Source organism: Lepisma saccharinum, chromosome 2, assembly GCF_977018435.1.
Source record: "Lepisma saccharinum chromosome 2, izLepSacc3.1, whole genome shotgun sequence".
Lineage (NCBI taxonomy): Eukaryota > Metazoa > Arthropoda > Insecta > Zygentoma > Lepismatidae > Lepisma > Lepisma saccharinum.
Window position 1 is genome coordinate 182,307,872 of NC_139230.1, and position 23,229 is coordinate 182,331,100.

Genomic DNA, 23,229 nt, shown 5'->3' on the forward strand with positions numbered 1-23,229 from the left:
AGAAAGTGTTGCATATGAACTGTGGCTTTAACAAGACAATAAATATTGTGATTTGAATATAATTCGAGATGTGAGATTGATTGATCTATCTCTGGTAGACTAGCTGCTACTCAGTGCACGTCACTGGTCTATGCTATGCTCTACAATGTTTTTTTACTTTTTCAAAACAATCTAGAATACATTTTCAGAGTATAAGGAATTAAACTGAGTCATTTTAAAGATTTCATTGGTCCGCAAATTTGCAGTAAAACTTTTAAAAGGCTAGACTCTACTTTACGTCCTTATTGCCTTTTGGTGGTAACCGATGGGAGTTAACAACACTGCAGGCTCGTCTTTGTGTCCACGTTGTGAATGTGTGTGCTTTGCTCGTTTGCATTCTGCGTGGTGATTGCTTCTTTGCGTTCGCGGTGCGTTGTGTGTGAAACCATGCACGGGTAGCCCCACGAACCATTCACGGGGACGAGGTATGCCTACGAGGTTAGGTTAGGTTCCATTAGTACTCATTTCACTCCTAAATATGTGCTTCATCGAAAAATTTCCTCAGTACGTTCAATTACGCATATCCGGACAACATCGATTTTTATCGATTTCCTCCTCCAGGTAATTTTCCTCGCTTTGGGATTTACGTTGCTGAATTCCTTATACAATAAGCTTTCAAATGATATATGACACATATTCCTTAGGAAAAGGACGTAAAGTAGAGTCTTACCTTTTAAAACAATATTTCATAGCTTAGGAGAGGAGTGGTGGTAAAATCAAATTATATTTATGATATCTGCCATAAATGCAAAGCATTTGAATTGCAATTTTTATAGTTGCAAGAAAACTTGAAGGATTCGTCTCACATTGTATTTGAGGAAAAATGGTCAACGTGTTTAAAGATAGTAGACGACAGACAAGTGTAACATGTCTTGCGAGAACTTTAAATTATGCTCATATATGACTAGGTTATATATTTTCGTAGAAAAAACACAAGTCTCAGCATTGTTATGGCATCACTTGAGTTTTAAGATTTTAATATAAACTCTGTAATATAGTGTGTGTTTTAGGAAGGTTGGGGGTAAGTCACCAATTTTAAGACCATGATAACTGCAGCAAATGTAGAGGTTTTTAGCTTAAATTAATCACAACAAGATACACCTCGGGAATGATTCTGTTTTTCATTTGCATTTGTTCAATGCATTTCCAAGATTGTAGATAAAAAGAATGGATTTTTCATATGCTGAGGTAGATTCCAAATTCTTTGAAATGCCTAAACTACATTTTTGAAAATTAGGAAAATAAACTATTTTAAGAATAAAATGTTTTGAATTATAGTGCATGTTTGGGGAGCGTTGGAGACAAAATTGAAGGTCACCAATGTTTTGGTCATGGGAATCACCATTTTCATAGCAGTCAGATATTTTGGAGGATGTATAAAGTATTCCTTATAAGATAAAATAAGGTAAAGTGCTCCCCTGTGCTATGCACCATGCCATGAAGGCGTATAGGGGATAAGGTATATAAATTGGCAGGGTTAAAACACAGGATGCTTGAAACATCCAGAAAAATAATGGGAAAACACAACTGTGATAAACTGTGGACAAACTGTATTCAAGCAGATTTAAAACCTTGTTTTGCATAGTATTTTTGGATTACTCGATGGTTTATGACATATGAAATAAATGAGATAAAAATGTGTTTGTACCATAATTCATTCCAACATAGGTACAACACTGAATAATTTGTTTCAAAAATTGAAGTTGAGAATGAAATATTCGCTAATAGTATTTACTAAAAATGTACTGCACCTTGAAAAACATATACTTTAACATGCTTAAATGTGAGTATGGTAGCAGAGGGAAGAAAGTAACAAATCTGATTGATAAAATTAGAAGTCACACTGTAAAAAGTTACAGTTATTGTTTTTTTTCTGGAAAGAATGGTTCCGGCACTATTCAAGTTGATTTGTTATGTTTCTGTGTTGCTTGTTAATGTGTTCATCATAACAACTACTCAAAATTATGTTTTCATAAACTATGATGCATCGAAGTGTATATATATACACACACACAGGTATGCATTTCTCTTGTTTGTTTCATTGATTGATTTGGTTTATTTTACTTCTCCTTCCTGCCAAATTTGGCTAATCGTGAAGGTGAGAATGAGTTATGATATGATGAAATTAATGAAAGGACATACAAGAATGCCCAGGCCAGGATTCGAACACAGGACCTCTGGCACCATAGGCATTTCTCTTGTTAGAATAAATTGTTATTAGGCCTCACCTATAATATATGGAGTACTGTTTTAGACTGCCAGAAAAAATAGCACTGATTATAGCATATATTCAGGGGCATGGTGTGAATTTTTCATGATAGGCAAGCGATGGGTCAGTTTTTCATTTCGACCAATTACATTTTCAAATGGGTGTAAGGATAAATTTGGAGCCAAAATTACCAAAAATATGGCGTTGGTGAAAACTTTTAGAAGAGTGTTGAGGAAATTTGGGGAGGGGGAGTTGTTGGGTGTGTGTGGATAAATCACTGGTAGTATACCCACAGAAGGGGCTGGAATTGTAAATTGGGTTTTTGCTCCCCCTGCTAACCCAGTCCTTTGTCATATTATCCCTGCCTTTAGCCCCTTTTTTAGGAATACTATGCCAAGAGAAGGATTATGACCCCACCAATCCCTCCTTTTGTACATCACTGCGTGATTCTGATTTTGGAAATATTCATGTCCTTCCATTGCATTATGGAAATTACTGAAGTCATTGTGGCCTGCATCGTTCCATGTTCGAACAAAATGATTTATTAATAACATTGCTACTGCATAACCACACAATATGTAACACTGTTGCCTTGTACTGAAGGCGCCCCGGATTCGATACTCGGTTGAGTGGTTCGGATCCTACTTTAAAAATCAAGTCCCAATTAGCCTTTCTGTGCATAAAGTGTACTCAAACAAATTCAAACATCATGTTTTTTGCTGAGACACTTTTAACTGCTTAATGGAAACTTTCCTGTTTCTTTTACTTGTTTTGGTTATGCATTGTTCAGGACACGGTCTCTCATAATTTACCACCTCCAACTTTTCAGTAGAAGTTCTTTAACTGAATGAAAGAAGATCCCTAATCGAGTCCTTACTAGGGATGGCCAAACAGATCTGGATCCGGATCCAAAAGTTCTGGATTCAGATCCAAATGTTCCGGTTCCGGATCCGAAAAACCGGATCTGATAGTTTCGTATCTCAATCCCATTATAATATTACCACACCTTAAAAGGTATTATGATCTTCGATTACAAATAAATTTTTCATTTGTTAGTCCTACAAGATTTTTTTTCAAGTGTTGTTCCTAAAATAATTTGCTACTCATCGGCTAACACACTCGTGCACAAAAATAATCTTACTTGTTTAACATAAAATGTCAGAGGTGATTTTGTAAATTCCATTGAAACGAATATGTATTCATTTGAATGTATTCGAAATGGAAACACACATAAATGTGAGACATTCCATTCCAGGATGAAACCTTTAACACATTTAACAAGATAGAAATGTTATACAAAAATTATACAATTATTCTACAGTTACAGTTTTACAAATTAAAATAAAACATTATAATATATGCAGTGTTATATAATTACAAAGTGTAAGACTAACAAGGGAGGTTATCTAAGTGTCCCCCTCCGATTTCCATGAAACTTGGCAGGTGTATAGAGGGGCCCAAAGGAAGAAATACATGTTTCATTGTTTCAGCTCAAAAAACTGTTCTAGGGGGCAACCCCCCTCAAATGTTAAGATGAGGACAAATTTAAGTGGGCATTTGACCCCTGTGTCCCCCTCCGATTTCCATGAAACTTGGCAGGTGTATAGAGGGGGCCAAAGGAAGAAATACGTTTTTTTTTTTGTTTTGGCTAAAAACTGTTCTAGGGGGCAACCCCCCCCCCTTCAAATGTTAAGATGAGGACAAATTGAAGTGGGGATCTGACCCCTGTGTCCCCCTCCGATTTCCATGAAACTTGGCAGGTGTATAGAGGGGCCCAAAGGAAGAAATACGTGTTATTTTGTTTCAGCTAAAAAAACTGTTTTAGGGGGCAAAACCCCCCCTCAAATGTCAAAATGAGGACAAATTGAAGTGGGCATTTGACCCATGTCCCCCTCCGATTTTCATGAAACTTCGCAGGTGTATAGAGGGACCCTATGCCACCTGTTTCTTCCTATGCCATATTTACGTGGTTTCGGGGTCAGATCCTCACTTCAATTTCTCCTCATCTTGACATTTGAGGGGGTGTGATGTTGAAAATAAAGAAAACATGAAACAAACATGCATGTTTTAGTCCTCCAAATCAAATACCAATCAATTTATAGTAGGCATCTGTGATATTATGCCAATTATTGATTGAGTTGGTGTTTTAAGTCCACTTTATGCACAATAAGGCTAATCGGTACGGGGCCAACAGTTTTAAGTGGGATCCGAACCACTATGTCTCTCCACCGGGTATAGAACCCGGGACCCCTTGATTAAAAGGTGATGACACTACCACTGTGCTATCGGGGAGGCCCTATTATGCCAATGAAACTGAAGAATACTGGTGACTTGCTTCATATTCATACAACAACATTTTTGGAAATTTGAAAGGAACAACTTGTTCAAGAGCGGCCAATGACATACATGGACATCCAGAGAATTCTTTTCAGGCATTTTTCTGGAGAGGGGAGAAGGGGGGAAGCATATTTTTACCCTAATAGTGCTGTTCTCTAAAGAAAAAAAAGAGCCACTCCTTCAGTTTGAAGCATTCATGTTCCTACAATGCTCTTATAATAAATATAAATTACTCGCCTGCTTTCTGGACGTCTTACACTCCAAGAAAATGGTCATAGAGTGTAACATTCACACATACTTTGTGGTCCTGATCTATGTAGTGAAATACAAAATAAAATTATCCTTGCCTTTTAAAACCTACTTTTTGAACCTTTGCAATACAACCACTCGAGGTACAAAATTAAATGATTTTCCTAGCACCTCCTGATTCTATCTTGAAAGCAACTGAACATTTTGTTCCAGTGAGACTTGGAGAAAAATTGAATAACAAGTAGGAGGAAAATAAAACCTTTTTACCAACAATGAAAAAAACATAAAACAATTCACACTGAGCTATAGACAATTATTGAAAACCACAGACCGCTTGAAGAAGCAAAACAACAAACAATTCTTAACAACAAATCTGATGAAAGAGGTCTTCATAGAGACTGCCGCCAGTACAGTAAAATAATGCAGATTTTTTTTCAGAGTAGGATTAATGTTCGTCTTGTGTAGTAGTTCCTCCATTCATATTGGGGGTTGGGCGTAGAGCTGACAACTCTGCACTGTAAAAACACATGTCAAGAAACAACAATATAAGGCCATGGATGTTCCCAAGGTAAAATATTCCGGAGGTAAAATAGTCCCCCCGTTCGGATCTCCGGGTGGGGACTACTTTGGGAGGTCCCTGGACTAAGGATAAGATCTACATTAGGAATAAGGATATTAAATTAGGCACATGGAATGTTCTGAGCCTTTACCGGCCTGGGGCATTTCAGTGTACAGTTAATGAGATAGTTAAGTATAAATTAGATGTAGTAGCTGTCCAGGAAGTTAGGTGGCCAGGAGAAGGGAATTGTAAAACTAAAAATTATACTTTTTTCTATGGTGGTACTGAAAATCATAATTTTGGAACAGGTTTTTTCATAAATAATAGAATTATCTCGGCTCTTAAAACAGTAGAATTTATTAATGATAGGATATCATATGCAGTTTTACAGGGTAGGTGGTGTAAAATTATTTTAATAAACATACATGCACCAACGGAAGATAAAGATGATTTTTATACAGAGTTAGAACAGGTCTTTGATAAATTTTCTCAGTATGATATGAAAATTCTGTTAGGTGACTGTAATGCACAAATTGGCAAAGAAGAGACATTTAAACCCACAATTGGTAAAGAAAGTCTTCATGAATTAAGTAATGTTAATGGTATAAGATTGATTACTTTTACAACCTCAAAGAATTTAATTGTAAAAATTACCACTTTTAAACATAAAGATATCCATAAATATACCTGGTCTTCTCCAGATGGTAAAACTCATAATCAGATAGATCATATTCTCATTGATAAGAGAAGGCATACTAGTATAATTGACGTTCGTACACATAGAGGTGCTGACTGTGCCAGTGACCATTATTTAGTAATTGCTAAATTAAGAGAAAGACTCTCAGTGATAAATCATAAGCAACAAAATCTAAAAGTTCTAAAATTTGATACAGGAAAGTTTACTGATGAAAGAATTAAGAAAGATTACCAAATTAAACTGTCAAATAGATTTGATGTTTTGCAGGATTTAAATGATGAAAATATAAATGAAACAGACGTAAATAAGAATTGGGAGCACATACGTACTGCAATAGAATCAGCAGCTAAAGAAAGTATAGGATACCATAAACCGAGAAAAAGTAAGTAATGGTTTGATAATGAATGTCATAATCTAATAGAAATAAGAAATCAGGCTAGACTTAGGTGGTTAAATAACTCTGATGATACAAATCTAAACAATTATAATAGAATAAAGCGAGAAATTAACCACACGTTTAGAAGTAAAAAAAGAGATTACTTGAAAACCAAAATTAACGAAATTGAAACAAACAGCAAAAATAAAAATATCAGAGATTTATATAAAGGTGTAAATGAGTTTAGAAAGGGGTGGCAACCTAAAGTAAACTTGATAGAAGATAAAGACGGTGATTTTCTAGCTGACCCAAGTGATATTCTAAATAGATGGAAGAACTACTTTAATGACCTTTTAAATGTCCATGTAGGAGATAAATCAGAAGTAAATGAAGTACACACAGCAGAACCTTTAGTTCCAGAACCTAACTTGACTGAAGTTAAAGATGCTATTAAAAGGCTAAAGAATAACAAAGCACCTGGCATTGATTTAATACCAGCTGAGTTAATTAAATATGGTGGAAATTCATTAATATGTCAAATTCATAAATTAATTTCTTTAATATGGAATAAAGAAGAAATCCCTCAACAGTGGAAACAATCCATAATTGTTCCTGTGTTTAAAAAAGGTGATAAAATGAACTGCAATAATTACCGTGGAATTTCTCTACTCTCAACAACATATAAAATATTATCTAACATTCTTTTAACAAGACTAACCCCATATGCTAATGAAATTATAGGTGATTATCAATGTGGATTTAAATGTAACAGATCAACTATAGATCAAATTTTTCACATCAGACAGACACTTGAAAAAAAGTGGGAATATAATCAAAATGTCCATCAGCTATTCATTGATTTCAAAAAAGCATATGATTCGGTCAAAAGAGATAAACTATATAATATATTAGTCGAGTTTGGAATACCTAAGAAGCTTGTTAGTATGATAAAAGTATGCACCAGTGAAACAGAAAGTAAAATTCGTGTGGGTATTAATATGTCTGACAAATTTACAATTCATGATGAGTTAAAACAAGGAGATGCATTATCTCCATTGCTCTTTAATTTTGCCTTAGAATATGCTGTTAGGAAGGTAAAAGAAACTAAAGAAGGACTAAAATTAAATGGTGTGACTCAGTTGTTAGCATATGCACATGATGTAGACTTACTGGGGGATGATGTGAATACAATTAAGAATAATGCTAAAATATTTTTCAAAACTGCTAAAGAGATAGGTTTGGAAGTTAACAAAGAGAAAACTAAATATATGCTTACAGGCCGAAACCAAGTGTTAGGTAATAATCAAAATCTAATTATTGATAACAACTCGTTTGAACCAGTTTCCAAATTCAAATACTTAGGAGTAATATTAACAAATGAAAATTATATTAAAGAGGAAATAAAAAGTAGGCTTAATTCAGGAAATGCATGTTACTTCTCTCTTCATAAACTTTTGTCTTCTCGTTTAATATCTAAGAAACTAAAAGTTAAAATATACAAAACCGTAATTTTGCCTGTAGTATTATATGGATGTGAAACTTGGTCCCTTACATTGAAAGAGGAACATAAATTGAGAGTATTTGAAAATAAGATCCTTAGGAAAATCTTTGGACCTAAAAGGGATGAGGAGACAGGTGAGTGGAGAAGGTTACATAATTTAGAACTACATAATTTGTATTCATGTCCAGATATTATGAGAATAATTAAATCAAGAAGACTTAGGTGGGCAGGCCATGTGGCACGAATGGGAGAGGAAAGAGGAGTTTACAGGATTCTTGTTGGAAAACCTGATGGTAAGAGACATGTAGGAAGGCCAAGACAAAGATGGAGGGACAACGTTGAGATGGACCTAAGGGAAATCGGTAGGGATGAAAAAGAGTATATAGATCTTGCTCAAGATAGGGAAACATGCAAGGCCTGTATTGCTGCAGCCATGAACCTTCGGGTTTAAGAAGGCTAGAGAGTTAGTTAGTTAGGATTAATGCATGCCTGCTGTACACAGTAACAGAGGTCTCACTTCAATACCTAATATTTGGTGCTGAATATGATTACATTATGTAATATGGCACTGTAAGAGTTAGTGTTTCCGGTTGAACATAGGTTTTGAAAAAGGGAAGTAGAAGAAAATCATGGGGTTGCGTAGGCACCCCTTTGCACCCCCCTGTCTCCTCCGAGGCAGACTTTTCATAATTGTATTAGACTCGTGTTACTTACATTCTATAAGTAACTGTAATGGTTGCATGCTACTTTTGAAAGTAACAATCATTGTGTTACTTGCACCTCATTATGAAATTCTGAACTCGCTAGTATATTGCTACAACAAAATCCTCTCTCTTACAAAATGGAGAATGGCACTTTTATTTACTTGAATTTGATTTTTACGTCCGCTTTATTCCCAGATAGGCTAAACAGGACTGGACCTACAGTTTAAAGTGGGAGCTGATCCAATATGTACCTGCCCTGGGTATCAAACCTGGGACCCCTTGGTTACAAGGTGACAATATTACCATGGCTTCAGAGAGGCTCAAGGCAGTTTTATCTATCTTAGAATGCAGTAGCATCAGAACTGAATGACTACAAAATGCACACATACATAGGACTTAAAGTGAGCAGGAATGCATAGGAACTCCGTTCCTGCAAACCAGATTAGTGCCGGAAATGAGACATTGGACATCCATTTTATTTTGTCAATACACTACAAAAAAGTTCATCCTTAATTACATTAATTCTTGCAAACAACAGATGAAGAAGAAAAGATAATTTTTTTGTACAAAAATTCTCCTGTCGATGGGTTGTCCAGAAATTTACAAAAAGTAATATATTTTGGTCAATGCCATTCATTTAACATGAAAATAAGAACCTAATTTCCTGAAATGACAAACGTGATAGATCTTGTGTACTGTATTTACTTTGCATGCAATGATGATAATCAGAGCTTTTTCTCTGAAGGTATGCACTGTTACGTCACACCGGCATCTCTATATGTGAGAATAAAAACAAGAAATATCTTATTATAACGAAAGAATTGTGTGTGTGTGTGTGTGTGTGTCTACATGGATGCACAATCACTTATGAACATACCATAATACTTCGAGTACTTCTTATAATGAACACAATAACAAATAATAACAACAAACAAACAAACTTCAAGAATACTGAAACCTTTCTATCCAGAAAAAAGCACTGATGATGATAATAAATGTGATTATATTAATATGCATTTATTATTAGTAGTAGGAGTAGTAATATAAAGTTACGGCTATTGACTGAAACCACTTTAAGCACTGTACATCATGCAAACATACACCTCCCTTCCCTAACAATATGTCACATTTTTGTTACTTATGCTGCTTTTTATGTCTTGAGTCAGTTGCAAAGATAAGAATGAACTGATGAAATGAATAATGGGACAAACACAATGATACATCCATTTCTTATCCAAAGTTTGAATCTGGGAATCCCACACACAAAATTGGGGAGCTACTAATGAGAATTAATGTAACCTGGTCATGGAAACCTACAACAATGAGTGGGGGTTCATCATGCTGACCACATGAGGTGCTGGATCTACAAGCCGCAAAATCCCGCAGTGCTGGGGGGGAAGTAAGCCATAAGGGGGCCCTTAGCCATTGGCATAGTACAGGGTTCATATATGCATATGTAAAAAATAAACGTAGTTACTCTGGGGTACAGAAACTAATACAATGGCCGTGTCCGAAAGGTGCAAGACCATACTTGAAGCGAGCATCCTCCGAGTATGGTCTTGGAGTGCAGTCTTCAAGTCGTGCACTGCAAGTGAAAGTCTTTCAAATTTCACTTCGAATGCGGCACCAAATACGATCAGTAGATAAAACTGAGTACTCGTTTTCCCCGCATTTTAAACATTTGTTTTTCACCATAGAAATCACATAGCATTTTCAAATGTTTGTACACATACATTTCCACACATTAGAAGAACTTTAACCAACAACTTACTGGCCCATAACGTATGTTTAACCTGTGTTGCTGGCTTTCTACCTCCGTGATTTTAAACAAATGAACAATGAGTGTGGTAATCACGTGACCTAGTCCGCAACCATCTGTACTGCGAGCTGTGCACTTGCGTTCTTCTGTTCTTGGCACTTTCGAACTGTACTAGGTGACATCACTTCCATCAAGACCATACTTCAAGTATGCACTTTGTACCTTTTGGACAGAGCCAATATATACAGGTAAAGGTAAAGTTGAAATTCCCTGTGCATATAGCACCGTGCCATGAAGGCACATGTAGGGTATGTGGGCCCCACATATTTTCGATGTCGGCCATCTTGGAGGTGATTTGATCAGCACCATGCTCCAGCCTCCAGGCTATTTATTTTGCCTTCTTTTTCACATTCTTTCGTGCATATTTTCTTGATTTTGTCCTCCACATTCTTTATAAAATTTATTTTTGTCACCTCACTTACATCACTTCTTTTGTGGCAGAATACCCCTGCTGCACACTTCTTCTGATGCCTAGCTGTTTCAAATTCTTGTCCTCTCTTCCTTTTCATCAATATATCTAGGTAGCTTATCATGTCTTCTTCTATTTCGAGTTCCAACAATATTCCTTCTCCTTTATTTTGTATTTCTTTGGCAAATATGTAGAGCTGTCTCTTCGTTCCCTTCCATATGCCAAACCAATCTTCTACATGTCTGCAAAACAGAATTATTTTGTCACCTCCTTTTTCGACAACTTTCTTTTCCCATTCATTCATAACCAATTCAGCCAATGCTGGGCTTAGGCTAGAGTCTATATTCAGTCCTTCACTCATTAACATTATTTTAGCCCCATTTTACTGTAACCGTTATTCCAAATGGTTTCCAGCACCTTCACTACCCTTTCACTATCCCATTCTCCTATAATTTCTTGTCCCATCCTGTTGTTAAGAATGTCCAACATGTGTCCCCTCGTGAAAGGAGGATGGCTATTGTTGGAACTCTAAAAAGAAGAAGACAAGACAAGTTACCTAGAATAGAGGACAAGAAATTGAAACAGCTTGGCATCAGAAGAGGTGTGCAGCAGGGGTATTCTGTCACAAAAGAAGTGATGTAAGTGAGGTGACAAAATTATTTTTTTTAAAGAATATGGTGGATAGAATCAAGAAAATTGCACGAAAGAATGTGAAAAGGAAGGCAAAATAAATAGCCTATGGAAACCGCTGGAAAAGAATGGCTACGAGAAGGAGGATAGACTAGATATAAACAGAAGAAGGAAGAAAAGTGGCAGAGGAGAAGAGGAAGAGAAAGAAAAAAGAGGAAAAGAAATAAAAAAGAGAGGTGGTTTGGAATGAGAACACAGAAAAGATACGCAAAGTGCTTAGGAAAGTGGGCATTAAAACTTGCAGGAAGGGAGGGAGAAGCATCTTAAGAATAGCGAAGAATGCAAACAAGAAAAAGGAAAACAGAGAAGAGGAAGAGGAAGGGATTATCTATGAAATGAAGTGTAAAGAATGTCAAGAGTAGGTACATAGGAGAAATGAAAGAGAGGCTGAAAAACAGGTGGAAACAACATAGGGATGATGTACGATTTAAGAGAAAGACAAATGCGATATTCAAACACATGAGAGAAACAGGACATGACAGAGTGGGATGAGGCTAAGCAGATAGGAAGGGAGAAGAGAGTACTAGTGAGAAAATGGAAGGAGTCCAAGGAAATAGAGAAGACACAATGAACTGGAATGGGGGACTGAAGATAAACAAAGAATGGAAGAAGGTGTTAGAAAGAGTGGAAAGGACAAGAGCAAAAGAGGAGAGAAGAAGGAAGAGGAATGAAGAAAGAAAGGAAAATGAGATAAAGAGTCCAACCACTTTCCAGATGATAGGAAATGTTTAGCTAAATCACCTGTCAAGTGAAAGTACAGTTGACAAGGGAAGGCCACCTGCTGGAATGTTCCAGAAAAAACAACTTTCTAATAATCTTGTGTGTGGAGGGGGCTGATTTTTGTGTTATATATATATATATATATATATATATATATATATATATATATATATATATATATATATCTTCCTGTTTTGTACCTTGTTTCATTTGTACTTGGTACAGAGTAGGGATGTGCCGAAGCCGATTACAGATGTATGAAAATCGGCCGAAATTGACACATCGGCATCGGTATCGGAATCGGCAAAAATCCGATATTTAAACCGGTACAGATTATACTAGAGTTTTTATATTCTAATAAGTTTTATATTCTAGTTTTGTAAGACTTATTGAAAATTTGGTTATGATTCGTCATTATTGTAGAGCTTTTGTAATAAAATTATTGCAAACTCATTCAGAGGATCAACCTAACTATAAATTGGAAATAAAACAGTACATTGCTGAACCAGGATCTGTTGTTGTATTGGAAATTCAAAAATGAATATTCAAATCTGAAGCAAGTCCTCAGAAAATACTTGGGCATACCTGCTGCATCAGTATTCAGTGATTGAGTGTTGCTGAACAGATTTGAGATAAGAGAAGAAGTAGGTCACTTCCTGAAGTGCTTCCAAATCTCATGTTTCTGAAGTTGAATCTGGCAGAACATGAATTCATTTTGCATTTTAAAGAACTGCTTGTGTACTAATGTTTAATCTCTTGAGAATCCATGTTCTTCTTAAAGGTTCACATAACATTTTGTAGATGCAAATGTTCATTCGCATCTCTTGAGAATATATATGTATATACATATGATATGCAATAGAAATGTACATAGCAAATTTATTTTTGTCATGCTGAAAATAACATCCCATTTCTGTTTAATAATCTTATGTATCGGAATCGGTTCCAAAAATTATCGGTGACTACATCGGCATCGGTAAATTTTCAGCTTCGTCACATCCCTAGTACAGAGTCTGAAGAAGACCTTGCTAGAAGGTTGAAACGTTACATTTAGTTTATGTTTTAAAATAAAATAAATTTCTGCCTTGGTCAGCATACGGAGTTTTCAATACCATGGAAACAAGGCTTAATGGTGTTATAATCAAAATTTAGTATGACTGTATTTTTCCGAAACCAAACATTTAACAATTGTCTATTTGGTGCAGCTTAGTGGAAAGAAATAATAAGCCCCTTCTACCTTACATTCCCTCCATGAGTGTTTTTTTTTTACTTTACTTTATATGTAAGTTAATGTATCCCTTTTTATACATGAATGGTATATACATATTTTGCTTTCATTTAAAATAATATTTTTAGTGGAGTTCAAAAATATATTATAGTCTTTTTTCATTTTCTTCTTTTAGCAATAATTTTTACTCTTTTGTCCTTTTCAGAGTAAAAATTTTCCCTTTAAAATCCGGTCTCTAATCATGACCAAGTGTACCCAGCCTAACTCCTTTACTTTTTATAGGGGGTGTTCAGGGACTTTTCAATCACCCTCTAGGTCCTTATATATGACTTTGTAAACAAGAGTTCAAGAATTACACACACACACACACACACACAGCGTGTGTGTGTAAAGGTAGGTAGGTAGGTAGGTAGAGGGGCCTTTGGTAATATTTTGCGGGGGGGCCCCAAGATTTGTAGATCAGGCACTGACCACACGTCACCCATAACTGGTTGGATGATCTCTTACCTCGGCAGGTGAAGCCAGCAGTTCGTAGGTAGGCCCTGGCCCTCATGGGCTGTTGTGCCACAGGCTACATTATTGTATTGCATAACAATGTAACACATTAAAAATCTGTTAAATTTCAGAAGAAAAATAAAGTAATTTGCCACATGCTGTGTAACTCCCCCACCTGCATGTAGCATTTTCAACAATACTATGGCAATAGAATCTGTAACATTGATGCCCACTGTGTCTAGGATCTCAGACTGAATTCCACACAGGTAAAATAATAAGGCAATACATAGCTCCATGCTGGGAGATACTAGACATTGTCGGTGTCACAATCGTTTCAAATGCAATAGATCCCATTGCAGCAATCACTAATGGAGACAATCACACAAAAGTAAAATGCAGAAGCAAAAACTCAGACCAAGACCAGGGTTGGCACGGTACCTCAGTTGGTAGAGCAATGCCACAGACTGAGATATGAGTCCTGGTTTAACCTGCATTTTCATGTAATTTCCTGTGCACCAAATATCATGCTGGTCTTCAGTAATTTTGAGATATTGATAGATGGTCAACATATTGCCGATTGGTGTCTTTCAATTGTACGACTTAGCTGGGGTACATAGATCAAGACATAATTTGCCAGTAAATTTTAATACCAAATTTTAGCAGTTTCTGAGATTTTAATGGACAAACAATGTTAAATAATGTTCATGGCTGAAACAATTTATTGGCAATGACCTATTAGCTAATTAGGCCTGCTAGTGAACCATTTTTTCCAATAGTTGACATGAGTAGATGTTACTCTTGAATACGAATACATTCTTCAGCTTTTTTGATGAGTACTGTAGAATATAATCCATACAAGTAATTGAAAATATGGTATAAAGAGCTGGAAATGAGTTCTAACTAAGGACACATGAAAATTTCAAATGAACACTACTCCATTAAATATTTGCATTCAGCAATTATTGTATACCCCTCAAGATATTTCCTTCTAAATCTTATACTTCATCATTCTGCATGTTATGGTGGAATACAATTTTTTTTACACTGCTATGCATAATGAAACCTGAGATATACATTTTGTGAATTCTAAAAAGTTATAATGCAGATAAATTGGTAAGATGTTTAATTAGGACTCAATAATTAGATGTAAGCTGGTTTCTAACTCTTTCCACGAAACTTAATTGTAAAAGTTCTATTAATTTTGGTGGCCTCTGACACCATCTGCTTGGGAAGTTGTTGCTTCACTGCTGGGCTGGCTTCCGGTTCCTGTCATTTCCCTGTGTGCCACTAGGAGCACTAGTAGCCAAGTTCATCTGCTGCATGTGCTGGGTTTAAGTTGTTGCAGTAGCCGGAGCCAAATGAAAGGTGCCTGACTTGTGTCAATGTTCAGATCATGTGTAAAGTGCATAATTGTGCGTATCTCTTTGACATTGGTGTCAATCAGCATGTTCTGGACCTAACTATCAAAAGAAGGGACAACCAAATTACCACCAGAGTCTACAGAAAACCAGGGGCAGGTAGCCAGTATATTCACAGTCTCTCCAATCATCCACCCAAACAGAAAGCCAATGTGCAGCTTAACATTTACCGAAGAGCTTTCTCTTACTGCTCAAGTGAAGAAGTCACCATCATCACAGACACAGGACTTAAGAATGGGTACACAGTGCTTCAACTTTCAACATTGTGTAGCAAAGCAGAAATGTAGGTTCAACAGCCAAACCATCACCAACCAACCAGCAAAAATAAAATGAAATGGATTGCTTTCCTTTACCACCATACCACATCCGACCGACCACCTTGCCAAGATCCTGAGACAGTTTGATATCGCACTAGCACACAAACCAGTGACCAAAATAACCAGTGCTCTAAACAAACACAAACAATACTTCCTCTCACCCCTTGACAACCCAGGAGTATATGATGCTTGGTGTGGGTGTGATTTACATTTACAGATCAATCAGAACTATCAATGATCATATACAACAGCACTTATCTGACGAAAAAAAAATTACCAACCAACTACCAGACTGGCAAAGCACCTCAAGTTCAACAAACACAACATTGAAAAAGTTTCAGTTAGGCATACATTGCACACACTGATTGACACCAAAATCAAGGAGATGCATGCAATTATGCACTTTCCACATTATTTGGACATCGACAGCGGTCAGGTGCATCACATTTGGTTCCTGCTACTGCAGCAACTTAAACTCAGCACACACAGCAGATTAACTGGCTACACTAGTGCTCCTAGTGACACACAGGGAAATGATAGGAACTGGAAGCCAACCCAGCAGTGAAGCAACAACTTCCCAAGCAGATGGTGGCAGAGGCCACCAAAATTAATAGAACTTCTACAAGTAAGTTTCGTAGAAAAAGTTAATAACTCCCAAACATGAATAAAACTATTAAGTTAAATGAAGTGTATCATGTCATAAAATGAAAAATCTACAATGTAAATTTGGGATATCTTTGAAATTTTAACTTTAGAAACAACTCTGAAGGAACACCCTGTGATGTCCTATTAGAAAAATGGTAAAAATTTAATTAAATTAAACTAAATATTTATAGAAATTAATGTAATATTCTGGGCAGGTGGCAATGTTGATATTTCACTCATGCATCATTTGATGTTCTAGTTCACCAAGAAATGGAAGAAGTCTTATTCATTAATTTGGTGCCCTACAATAATATATACAAGAACAGACACTATAATATTTACAATGTATAGCATTTGTTACAAGCTGAAACAATGATGAACACTGATAATTTACAACCAAACAGTAACCACTGGCATGCCTTACAATGTAACATTTGTGCTGAAAGAGAAAGGATTTGTGCATGACCAGCTAGTGAGGTAGCTCTCTCAGAAAATAAGTTAAAAAGCAAAGGAAAAACTGTGATAACTGTTTGACACATTACAGCATGTCAGTGAATATGAAAATGGTTATTTGCTACAATGATGCAAAAAAGTACCTTTCCAGCTTTCTTGGAAGCTTTCCTTTAGTTCATGTTTGTTATAAGTCCTGGAAAAAAAGGCAACAGTTGATGTCCCACATGTACATACAATATTACTACCCTGTTATAATTTTTAAATCTACTAACATCTTAAACATGATAACTGTTTCAGAAAACATTATGCTAGTAAGCATGTTAACACATCAACCACTAATAAGAAAATACATGTTTAAGAAACCAAAAATATGTGTATAATTGTATGCAAATAACATCAGAATGCTACTACAAATTCCCAGTACTTGTAAATAACAGATTAAAAAAAGAACACTTGGCGAAATACTGACCTATCAATTAATGTTATTTAATGATCTTTTTATGTATATACTACAGTTCTACATTATAACAGGTGTTCCACTAGCTTTCGAACCCGAAAAAAAGTTATAATTTCCAAACAAACATACATACATAGGAAAATGAAAGATGGTAGGTGGCGCCAGGGGAAGTGCTGCTTGCCGTGGTGTGTGTGGGTTAGTGTGACGTGAGTCCCTGCATCGAGAGGATGCATCGGTACACCCTACCAGAACGCCTGTTCATTGTAAAGAAATATTGGATATCGGGATCGTATCAGACCATTCAACGTGAATTTTGCCGTGAATTTGGACGCCATAAAGGACCATCGAAATCATCAATACATCATTTGGTGCACAAGTTCGAAACAACAGGAACGTTGCTTATGGGACATGGAGGCGCGCGTCCCGTCCACGGATGTCTGAGGAGACAATACATAATGTGCGGCAACGTCTTTTGCAGTCTCCTAAGAAGAGCCTGCGTCGATTATCACAGGAGGCAGGGATGTCAAAGTCAACTGTGCAAAGAGCCGCCAAAAGAGGCAAGCTGTATCCCTATCGCATTACAGTCGTCCAGGAGTTGAAGGCTACACATTTGGAAAAGCGCATGACGTATTGTCGTTGGTTGCAAGCTTTGCTGCAAGACAATCCAGGAATCCTAGACTATACTTGGTTCACCGATGAAGCTTGATTCCATCTCTCCGGGTATGTGAACTCGCACAATACGCGGGTGTGGGATGCTGAAAATCCGCATGTGTACCACGAGACTCCACTTCAGCGTATCATTGGACCCATCTTCTTTGGAGATACAGTAAACACACAAGTTTACTTACACATCTTTAGTGCATTTGTGAATCAGCTGGACAATGAAGAACTGCGTCGCAGTTATTTCCAACAAGACGGAGCGACGTGCCATACTTCCAATGTGGCCATGGCAGAAACTGAGTCATTTTTTTTTGGTGACAGAATCATCTCCAAAGGATTGTGGCTGCCAAGATCCCCAGATTTGACACCTCCAGATTTCTTTTTATGGGGTTTCCTTAAAGGTTGAGTCTATAGAAACAAACCACGATCACTGCAAGAGTTGTGAAACAACATCGAGAATGCGATTCACGAGATCACACCGGAGACTCTACATAGGACTTATCACAATATGGAACGCCATGTACAAACATGTCTGGATGTCCAGGGAAGACACTTGCAGCACCTGCTGTGATGATCATGTATTCAGCATGAAACAAGGTACGTGTATTGTGAATTTCATTTTCCTGTGTATGTTTGTTCGGAAATTCTAACGTTTTTTTCAGGTTCGAAAGCTAGTGGGACACCCTGTACATTTCCACTGTATGCACCTATGCACATGAAGGTTGTTCTTTGCCTCAGTTGCTGTTTGGGAGCAAACCTGAATATAGGCTATCTTGTGTAGATAAAGTTTGTTTTAGACCCCATTTAGACCCACATGCCCAATGCAGTTGTTTACAAAGCACAAAATGATGACTAGTTGCTGAGGTTTATTTTAGATGTTTGTCCAAAATAACAGGATCATTATGCACTAGCAGGGTGGTATTTGTAGGGGGGAAGGGGGAATTCCCCCCTCTGGATATTTGTGTCCCCCTTTCTGCTTGATAAATTTTATCCCTGGGGGGAATGATGGGGGAGAAATAAAGAAATTATTGGTAATGTAGTTACTTTTTCCCACTTTGCCATTCAGTTGCAACACTTTTCTGTCAGATGACTGGAAGCTCTATTTGGTGAACACAAATGTAGCCTTAAGCGCTGCTCTATTCCTGGAACTGTCAAACAAGTGGCCAGGGTTGAAGACCACCTCCCCTTTTCTTTGTCCATGGAATTTGGCAGCAAGATGCCTCCGCAATGAATGTGAAAGTTTCAAATAAGTTGTCACATGAATTGAACTTGTCACCACAGAACATCTGTATTTTGTACGAGTGGAACAATAATACATGAAGATGGCCTACATGGAATTTTTGACAAGAGCGCGATAGCCCTTTACGAAGTCATTTTTTAAAGGACAGTGTGCTCTTTTTTTTTTTTTAATTAAAGAGCTAGATTTCTTTGTGAACATAGAATGTATGTTAGTGAAACAAGTGATCATTACGAGTTCCAGACTCTGCAATATCGGGAATCTGCCTTCAAAATGAACAAAATCTGATAAAGCTGGTGGCGGTGAAGATTGTGTTGTTCAAGGGATCGGTTTTAAAAATTTGCAAATGCATCTACACAAGAAGGCAGTAGTAGTAAAATGATGCATTCCTTTTGATTGTTGGTTGCCCGTGAAAAATTTAATGAATGGAAAATTTCAGGGCCATGGCTTGATGTATCTCCTGATAAAGTTACACATACATAATCATTCAACATCACTGAATTAAAACCTATGGTGAGTTGGAGGGTGGTATCCTTTGTTGGAAATATTTTTCTGTTTCAGCATGCATTAAGTTGGGGTTTGTAATTTTGCAGCAAGCTAATCACATTTATTAAATATTAAATAATGACTAAAGATACAGAAGAATTGATATTGAATTCATTCTCTTGATCAGTTTCATAACAATTGATCATGAAATTACGTATACAATGAAGTTACATATATAGTAGTGGTAATCAAGGAGTCCCGGACTAATTAGTGTAACTTGTCGGAGGCACTTGCCTACCTAACAAATTTTCAGAATTAAGAAGCTAATGGAACTTGTGTTAAGCTCCTGTGACCTGAGAAGTAAGTTTTTATTTTATTTTTTTAGTTTTTATTTTGGTTTTGCAAATGTAACAGTAATTTAGCAAAGTAGTCTTTGGTGCTATTTTGTATGGGGTATAAAACTTTTGATTCTGCCTTTGCCCAAAGTTATGCCCAAGTTCAATTCAATTCCCCAAAAGTTAGGTCCAAGACTAGATTTTTGGAGGTGGGTGTTAAAATCTCACTCTAAAAACTGTAGGCCCAGTCCCAGTTAGCTGTTCTGATCATGAAGTAGACTTGGCTTTTTCTTTCTGTCAAGATACAAATTTAAATTAGCAATTATTAAAAATATGTTTTGTGCAAAGTTAAGTGACAAATCCAAGTGTGGAATAACCCCCATTTACCATTAAAAATGTTGATATACCCCCTTCCCCCTGTATCCCCTCTCCTCTAGAGATGACAAAGGTACATACATACACACACACACACACACCATTAAAAGGCATTAAAAATTGAAGAGAAGGACTTAAATTCTTCTTAAACCTTTAAAAATGTATTTACAAATAATAATTTGAAAAACAAGGGTTATTGAAAAACGAAATCAAATAGAAGAAGAGAAATATAATTTTAAAAAATGCCTTGTCGGAATGACAAAAGAGGCAAAAAAAGGCAAAAATGTTTGAAAAAGGCAGCATAAGGTGAAATAGGCAAAAAAGCAACATAATGCCTTGTCGGAATGACAAAAGAGGCAAAAAAACAGGCAAAAATGTTTGAAAAAGGCAGCGTAAGGTGAAATAGGCAAAAAAAAGGCAACTTAAAGTATTGTTCAGAATGTTAAGAACCTTTGGATCGGTGTACTTTTGTGTTAAATTTTTGTCTATCAGCATCGGAAACGAATAGGCATTTTGCCTAAAATCCAGGCTTTAGTGATAAGCGTTTGTGTGTGTAAGCACATATACAACTCTGCTAAGAACAACAAAGGATCCCAAACGAAACCAACCCCTTTTCAATTGTCAACAAAATCATTTCTCCATTGCTGATTTATTAACAAACACAGGACAGCTATTGCGAATTGGTGCTTAGCCTTTGTAATTACCTCCGTACTGCCGAGAAAATAATCAATTGTCAATTGTTTACAAAAATAGCTGCTGCAACCTCAACGCTTCTCCAAAACAATGTCAAGATATACCATTGCAGACTTTTTCTTTCTCGTTCAGGGTTCTTTATTATTCAAGCAAGTTTCTTCAATTGTAGTTGAAATGTAATGACATCTATCATTGAGTTCAGTCAGTTCTTCCATCTGCGTCGCCAGTTTTGTGTGCACAAACGTAGCTAATACACGGGCATTGCAGTGTTGTTGGTTGACTTGTGATATTGTGTACTGTAGCGCCGTGATTTGAATTCTGTTCTATTAATGAAAAATCAAAATGAATAAGTTCCTTCAAAGACCTGGAAGTTATCGTTCCACAGATGATGAACCATCAAAAAGACAGAAGGTCAGAAGATACGATGAATCGTATTTGAGGTTTGGTTTCACAGTACTTGGAAATCAGCCGCAGTGTGTGCTGTGTAATGAACTGTTGTCTGCTGCATGTATGAAGCCTTCCAAGATGTTACTGCACCTGCAATCTAAACATCCTTCGGTTAAAGATAAACCGCTCGAATTTTTTCAACGCAAACTCTCTGTACGTCAAAATCAGAAGTTAACCATCACAGATATGACCAATGTTAGTCAAAAAGCACTTCAGGCATCATGTCAAGTGTCTCTGAGAATTGCCAAAAAAGGCAAACCACATACTATTGCAGAAGATTTGATTCTTCCTTGTGCACTTGATATAGTGTCAACAATGATCAACCCCAAAGAGGCTATGAAAATATCAAAGATTCCATTGTCGAATGATACAGTGGCAAGGCATATTTCTGATTTGGCCCAAAATGTTCACGACCAGCTGAAGAAGAAGATTAAAAAAAAGTGCCTTTATTTCTATTCAACTGGACGAATCCACAGATGTAACAAATTGTGATCAGTTCTTGTCTCTCATCAGATTCCAATCGACTGAATCTGTGGAAGAGGATATATTGTTCTGCAAACCCTTGCCTCAACGTACAACTGGTGAATCTTTATATCAGGTGTTTCTTGAGGCTACAAGTCCATTTGAAATAGAATGGGAAAAGTGTATTTCAATCTGCAACGATGGTGCCAAGGTCTAACTGGTAAGAAGAGTGGGCTTGTGGAAAGACTGAGATCTATCATGCCAAGTGCGAAGTGGGTGCATTGTTTCCTACATCGGCAAGCCCTAGCCGCAAAGAAAATGCCAGATGAGCATCTTCAGGTTCTGCATGATGCTGTCAGAATTGATAATTATGTTAAGAGCCGCCCTTTACAGTGTCGACTGTTAGAAAAATTATGCAAGGAAATGGGTTCCATCCACAAAAAGCTACGAGGCACATGTCAAAAAAAAGGGCCGATATTTTTTAAAAAACAAGAATATGATAGAAGAAATTTATTGTGATTGATAAACAAGTACATAACGGGTGTTTCACTGGGGTCCCTGTTGTGACCACTGGCACTGGGACACTATCTCTTTCACAGTGGTTTTCCCAATGGTTAAACCATTCTCCCAGCACTGTTTTACTATTCGGTCATACAAGAAATGTGCATGGAAAAAGGTCATGATATAACCTTCCCAGTAACGGTTCACTTTGGGCACCATTTGACAGCTATGCACATGACACTCCGGCACCTGTAACATCATATACAAGACTGTAACAACAGCTGCATTGTCACTCCAGCTCAAGCCCACAGATGGCAGTGGCATTTCAAGTCATTCAGATATATCCCAAACCACCTTCTGTAACCCCCCCCCCCCCCACTTTCTCACCTTTAGATGGCAGCTGCTGATAAGGAATGACCCCCCCCCACCTGAAAAGAAATTCCGGCTAGGGGCCTGCCCACAACTGGTCTTATGCAGTCAAAAAATTATGGTTAACTACATTGTTGCACAGGGTTTCCAAAGTCCTGACATCCTGGCTGAAAGCCAAAAGGACTAATTTCCTACTATAATATTCTTATGTATGGGGAATAAATGGACAAAAAGTGGTAGTAATCAAATAATTCAGAACAAAACATTCTTTCGACACTGACTTTGGATGCTATTGTGGATATGTGGTCAAATTCTGATTTCCAAAAGATTGCCAGAAATTCG

General features: G+C 36.9%; 1 protein-coding gene across 2 annotated transcripts in view; it reads right to left on the bottom strand.

The window, feature by feature from the left end:
• Positions 1 to 23,229, bottom strand: part of LOC145984221 (ubiquitin-like modifier-activating enzyme 1) — a 141,254-nt gene that overhangs the window by 89,584 nt on the left and 28,441 nt on the right. Inside the window, exon 2 of one of the 2 annotated variants that reach the window (XM_083117783.1) lies at positions 17,009 to 17,058. The exons of the other annotated variant lie outside the window; for it this stretch is intronic. The gene's annotated coding sequence lies outside the window, so the exon portion shown is untranslated. The remainder of the gene's footprint in view (positions 1 to 17,008; positions 17,059 to 23,229) is intronic. 2 annotated transcript variants of the gene reach the window in all.